A 6778-nucleotide genomic window follows, 5' to 3' on the forward strand; every position below is an offset into this window, starting at 1 on the left:
GCTTGTTCCTGTAGACTGATGTTCAGACAGATGATATGCATTCTGACAGACAGACATTATGACAGGACAGTGAGGACAATGGAAGTTTGGGCAGACAGAGGCCATTCCAGCAGATAGGTGCCTACAGAAGATATCCTGTGTGTCAGATGCTCATACGTGGGAATGTCTGTCTGACAAGCCGACTTTCTGTATGTTCCAGTGTCTGTCTCTCTGTATGTCTGTCTGCAACTCTGTCCATCCGCCTAAACACCTGTCTGCCTGAACATCTGCCTGTCCGTCTGGGCATCCATGTGTCTGAATGTGCATGTGTTGGAATTGCTGTATGTTGGAATTCCCATCTGTGATAACATCCATCTGTCTGAATGTGTTTGTATGAGAACCCATCCACATGTCTGACCATCCTTAAGTCTGAACATCTTCATGTTGGCACACCCATCTGTTGGAACATCAGTTTACCAAAATGTCTGTTCATCTCTCAAAACATTTGTCGATATGAATGTATGTTCTTCTGTCCTAATGTCCCCCTGCCTGCCTTCCTGAATGTCAATGGGTCCAAACATCTGTCTGTCTGAATGTCCATCTGTTCACTATAGAGTTTATAAAACTCTTGTGAAAGTGTCCCTGTAGGTTGTTACAGAATCCGGAGGACTTCAAATGAAACAGGAGACTCGAGAGCAGGTTTGGATGTGGGATTAGGAAGAGAATTTGAGGTCCTATTCACCTGGGAACTGAAGGTGGGATCATGACTAATGCTGAGAAAGTACCCCACACTTAACCACAGAGCCTGGCATATCAAAGACCAACTCCCCTTATTGTTTCATTTTTATGAGGCCAAGCCTATGTCTGACTGTCGGCTCCTCCTGTGGGCAGCCTGGCGAGGGAGGGAAGCTCTAGGGAGTCCATGTCTTCCTCCTGGTCCTGTGTGCACACAGGGAAGATGGGGCTGGTGCCTAATTAATGTGATCTTCAGGACAGGTGATTTGAGGTTGTCAGAGTAACACAAACTGAGACTGATGAATCTCAGGTGGAAAAGGATCTGATAGGCAGAAGACTTGGGAAGGCACTGGATCCAGAATTTAGCCAGGATAGGGAGAGAGAAGGACCTGACTGGTGAATCACAGGGAAGCCTTTGATTTTGTTTGTTTGTTTGTTTTTGAGATGGAGTCTCGCTGTCGCCCAGGCTGGAGTACAATGGCACAATCTTGGCTCACTGCAACCTCCACCTCCTGGGTTCAAGCAATTCTCCTGCCCCAGCCTCCTGAGTAGCTGGGATTACAGGTGTGCACCACCATGCCCGGCTAATTTTTGTATTTTTAGTAGAGATGGGGTTTCATTATGTTGGTCAGGATGATCTTGAACTCCTGACCTCGTGATCCACCTGCCTCGGCCTCCCAAAGTGCCGGGATTACAGGTGAGAGCCACCGCACCCATCTGTAGGCAGCCTTTGTGACGATGGTAACGGTGGAGATGATGATGGAAGTGGCAATGATGGCGGCCGCCAGCTGCTGGTGTTTAATACCTGCCAGAGCTTCTGCTGGGTCTTCTACATGCACTGTCACATATATTACTCATGCTGATGTTATACGGTCAGTATTATGATCCCCATTTTAGATAATAAAACTGAACTTTAGAATGAAAATGTCCCTTGTGTGAGTTCACTTGTACATTAAATGTCAAAATTGGAAATAAAAGCCGTTTCTGACTACAGAATTAATCCATTCACCCCTTCATTACTTACATCATAACTATTACCTACTAGCAGGCCAGGCATTGTGCTCAGTGCTAGGGAAAATACAGTGAGGGAAAAAAGGCATAATTCCTGCTTGCGTGGACTTTTTTCTCCCGGGGGCATGGAGGCAAACATGAATAAAATATGTGTCTAGTCAAAACCTGCTGCTAAGGGTGAGAAAGAGAATAGGACGGTGGGTGTTGAGGGCGTGGCCCAGGGCACCTGATCAGGCTCTTTAGGAGGCTTCTCAGAGGAAGCCGCATTGAAAATGGGGAGAGTGTGGGTTATGGGATGAAGGATGGGTTGGGGTAGAGCATTCCAGGCAGAGGGAAGGATGTGCTGCATCTGAGCTACTGGAAGAAAACCCCTGAGGCTGGGATAAAGAGGGAGAAGAGAAAAGTACAGGGTGAGGCTGGACAGGCCAGTTCATTTTGGATCCTCTGGGCATCTTAGGACCCGGGCCTTTCTTCAAAGAGCAAAGGGCAGTCCATTGGCTGGACTGGACGAGGTCCTTTATTTTTATTTTTATTTTATTTTTTTTTTTGAGATGGAGTCTTGCTCTGTCGCCCAGGCTGGAGTGCAGTGGCGCGATCTCAGCTCACGGCAAGCTCCACCTCCTGGGTTCACGCCATTGTCCTGCCTCAGCCTCCCGAGTAGCTTGGACTACGGGCGCCCGCCACCACGCCCGGCTAATTTTTTTGTATTTTTAGTAGAGACGGGGTTTCACCATGTTAGCCAGGATGGTCTTGATCTCCTGACCTCATGATCCGCCGGCCTCGGCCTCCCAAAGTGCTGGGATTACAGGCGTGAGCCACCGCGCCCGGCCAAGGTCCTTCATTTTTTAGAGCCTCAGCCTTCTTGTCTGTAAATTGGGACACCTGAGGCCTCCTTCACAGGCTTCCCATGAGTATTTGGTGAGAGAGTTAACTTGAAAGCTCAGCACAGTGCCTGCCTTGGATTGATTTCTCTAACTTTATATAGAAACTGAGATGTTTAAAGAACGGAAATCCAAAATAATCAAATCATATTCCTGTAAATAAAGATAAAAAGAAATAGATGTCTTTGGTCTGAAGGGATGAGTTACAGGCAGACTAGGATTCAAGGGCGTGAGCCCACAGAAGTGGGTTGTAGGCCCAGAGGAGGAGACAGGAAACAGCAGGCATTAGGAGAAGCTGAGCAGACACTCGGTTTAAGTTGGGCTGCTTTAGCTACGGTCCAAATGCTATTTCTTTTTTCTTCTCTTTTATTTTATTTTTTTGAGACCGAGTCTCACTCTGTTGCTCAGGCTGGAGTGCAGTGGTGCAATCTCGGCTCACTGCAAGCTCCATCTCCCAGGTTCACGCCATTCTCCTGCCTCAGCCTCCCGAGTAGCTGGGACTACAGGCGCCTGCCACGACGCCCAGCTAATTTTTGTATTTTTAATAGAGATGGGGTTTCCCCAAGTTGGCCAGGCTTGTCTCAAACTTCTGACCTCAGGTGATCTGCCTGCTTCGGCCTCCCACAGTGCTGGGATTACAGGCATGAGCCACCATGCCCAGACTCCAGATGCTATTTCTGAACTCATCCCTGTTGTCCTTTCCAGGTTTGGGGAGGTGTGAGAAGTGCCCAGCACCACAGGCCAAGGGATCGCTGCCTGCCCATGGCCACCACCTTCCTGGACTTAGAACCCTTGGGAAGACCTAGCCTGTGCGACTCTGTCCTTCTCTCTCCTCACAGCCCTGGTTCTGAGGGTCTTTGTGAAGCATTGAGACACTCCCATTGTCAAAGGCCACAGCTGGTCTCTCAGCTATTAGATTGGTGCCATTACTTTTAATGGCAAAACCTCAATGACTTTTGCACCAACCTAAATCCATTCTCCTCACCTCATTCCCTTTGTGTCCTCTGCTCCCTGCTCTTCACTGGGGGTCCTGTTACCTGAAAGGGGTCCCAATCCAGACCCTAAGAGAGGGTTCTTAGATCTCACACAAGAAAGAATTTGAGGTGGATCCATACTGTAAAGTGAAAGCAAGGTTATTAAGAAAGTAAAGGAATTAGGCCTGGAGCAGTGGCTCACGCCTGTAATCCCAGCACTTTGGGAGGCCGAGGCGGGCGGGTCACGAGGTCAGGAGATTGAGATCATCCTGGCTAACACGGTGAAACCCCGTCTCTACTGAAAATACAAAAAATTAGCCGGGTGTGGTGGCGGGCACCTGTAGTCCCAGCTACTCGGGAGGCTGAGGCAGGAGAATGGTGTGAACCCGGGAGGCGGAGCTTGCAGTGAGCCGAGATCGTGCCACTGCACTCCAGCCTGGGCGACAGAGTAAGACTCCATCTCAAAAAAAAAAAAAAAAAAGGAAGTAAAGGAATTAAAAGAATGTCACTCTAATAGGCAGAGCAGCCCTGAGGGCTGTTGGTTGCCCATTTTTATAATTATTTCTCGATGATATGCTAAACACGGGGTACATCATTCATGCCTCCCCTTTTTAGACGATAGAGGGGAACTTCCTGACGTGGCCATGGCATTTGTAGACTGTCCTGGCGCTGGGGGGAGTGTAGCAGCGAGGATGCCCAGAGGTCACTCTCGTCGCCATCTTGGTTTTGGTGGGTTTTAGCGGCTTCTTTACTGCAGCCTGTTTTATCAACAAGGTCTTTCTGACCTGTATCTTGTGCCGACCTCCTATCTCATCCTGTGTCTTAGAACACCTAACCATCTGGGGATGCAGCCCCGTAGGCCTCAGCCTTATTTTACCCAGCCCCATTCAACATGGAGTTGCTTTGGCTCAGACGCCACTGACAGTCCTACCACAGCGACCTGCCTCTCCAGACCATCCACCCTTGGAATCGTTATTCCCAGAAGCTGTTTCCACTGTGCCAGAAGATGATCACTGTGGTCCTGGCCTGTAAAACCGAAAGGCCAGGGAGCAGCATCTGGCAGCTCATAGCACCCAGAGCTTCTAACTCCTGCATTTTCATCTGCTCCCTCGTCCACATGATGCTCTATGGGGGTGGCTAGTGAACCCTCCTCTCTCCCCAGATGCAGGCCCTTATCTGAGCCTGGACACATCAGCCTGGAGGGCAGTGAGGGGCCAGTCACTGCCTCCTACTCTGTCCTGGGCTGCTTCCTGGCTGTGGTCAGCTTTTCTGTCACTTTTGCAGCTGGAAACCTCTGTGATACCTTCTGTGAGGCCAAGTTCCTCATGTTCTGCATGCCCGTGGTCCCACAGTGTCCAGGCATCCTTCCTGCTCACCAACCCGTGCACTGGGGCAAGGCCATGGGGGTCAGGGAGGTCTCCACATTGGCCTCCAGCCTAGGGTTGCTGGGATGTGTATTTGCTCCTAAATGCTACATAACCCTGCTGAGACCAGACCAAAATTTGGTTATAAAGAAGGAAGGTTTGAGGAACAGCATATTTTCAGGAGCTTTGACTATGTTTGCACAAATCGTGAGCATCTTGGAGAAAAAAGGAGCATTGCTATACTTGTACATCTTGTTTCTATTTAAGATTTATCTACATTCTCTCAGGACAAGAGAATTCTCCTGTTATAACCATCCAGGACACCCCAATGCTCATGAGGCTCACCTCAGAACAAAAACATTTGAGACTTGTTGGTGCACCAAGTATCAGGCCGTGGATAGTCTTATCATTTCTTTGCCTTGTTCTTTTGTGGGAGCTGCTAATTTCCCTCCGTATCTTTAGACAACAGTCTGGTTGCCTAGAGTCCTGAAACACATTTCTCTAATTGCTTCTGCTTGTTGTCTCTAGAGCCCACTAGAGAATATGTTGTTAATACCTGAGCCATGCGTTCCTTCGGCGCTTCAATACTTTTCTTTTTTTTTTTTTTGAGACAGAGTCTTGGTCTGTTGCCCAGGCTGGAGTGCAGTGGCGCAATCTCGGCTCACTGCGACCTCCGCCTCCTGAGTTCAAGCAATTATCCTGCCTCAACCTTCCAAGTAGCTGGGATTACAGGCGCCCTCCACCACGCCCAGCTAATTTTTGTATTTTTAGTAGAGACGAGGTTTCACCGTGTTGGCCAGGCTAGTCTCGAACTCCTGACCTCATGATCCGCCCGCCTCAGCCTCCCAAAGTGCTGGGATTACAGGTGTAAGCCCCCATGCCCCGCCAAGCTTCAGTACTTTTCACTGTGCATTGAACTTAGTAGACTCTTTTCTGTACCCCTTCATATCCCGTCATCAGCCTGGAAACAGCACACTGTTAGGGTGACCAACCATCCCAGCTTGCATGGGACTGAGGGGTTTCCCAGGACACAGATTCTTTCAGTGCTAAAGATGGAACTGTCCCAGGCAAACCAGGATGGCTGGTCACCCTAACAGTTCAGGCCACGCTTTGGAGCTGGGCAGATGGTGGTGCCAACATATGCATTCTTTGATTTACTTTAGTCCATGTCCTTGGTCAGTTCACAAAACACTTCTGAACCTCATTTTGTCTCATTTGCCAAATGGAGGTAATAATAGTCAACGTGTAGCACTGTTCCGAAGATGAAATGGGCTCATGTGTGTCAAAATACGTTCCTTGATATTTGGTGAGCATTGATTATCTTTGCCTGGTGTCATCTAAATGGGCATGATGAGGTTGAAGTCTTAGGATGCAGACTGATAGTAGACAGAATTGAACATATATTATCCCAATAACCGTTTCTCGCATTTTTTTTTTCTTGAGACAGTCTCATTCCATCACCGAGGCTGCAGTGCAGTGGTGCAATCTTGGCTGACCACAGCCTTGACCTCCTGGGCTCAAGCGATCTTCCCACCTCGGCCTCTGTAGTAGCTGGGACTACAGGCACACATCACTGCACCTGGCTAATTTTTGTATATTTTTGTAGAGACCAAGTCTCCCCATGTTGCCTGGTCTCAAACTTCTGGGCTCAAGGGATCTACCCACCTCACTTCCCAAAGTGCTGGGATTACAGGCATGGGCCACTGCACCTGGCCTCATTCCTCACATTTGTGAAATGCTTCATTCTTTACTGAGACCTCTTACTGCATTAGCCTGTGCCTGCTCATGTGGGAGTCAACCTCAGCTGATAGTGGCCAGTCAACAGGGAGAGAGG

The sequence above is a fragment of the Pongo pygmaeus genome, chromosome 4 (assembly GCF_028885625.2).
Source record: "Pongo pygmaeus isolate AG05252 chromosome 4, NHGRI_mPonPyg2-v2.0_pri, whole genome shotgun sequence".
NCBI classification, from domain to species: Eukaryota; Metazoa; Chordata; class Mammalia; order Primates; family Hominidae; genus Pongo; species Pongo pygmaeus.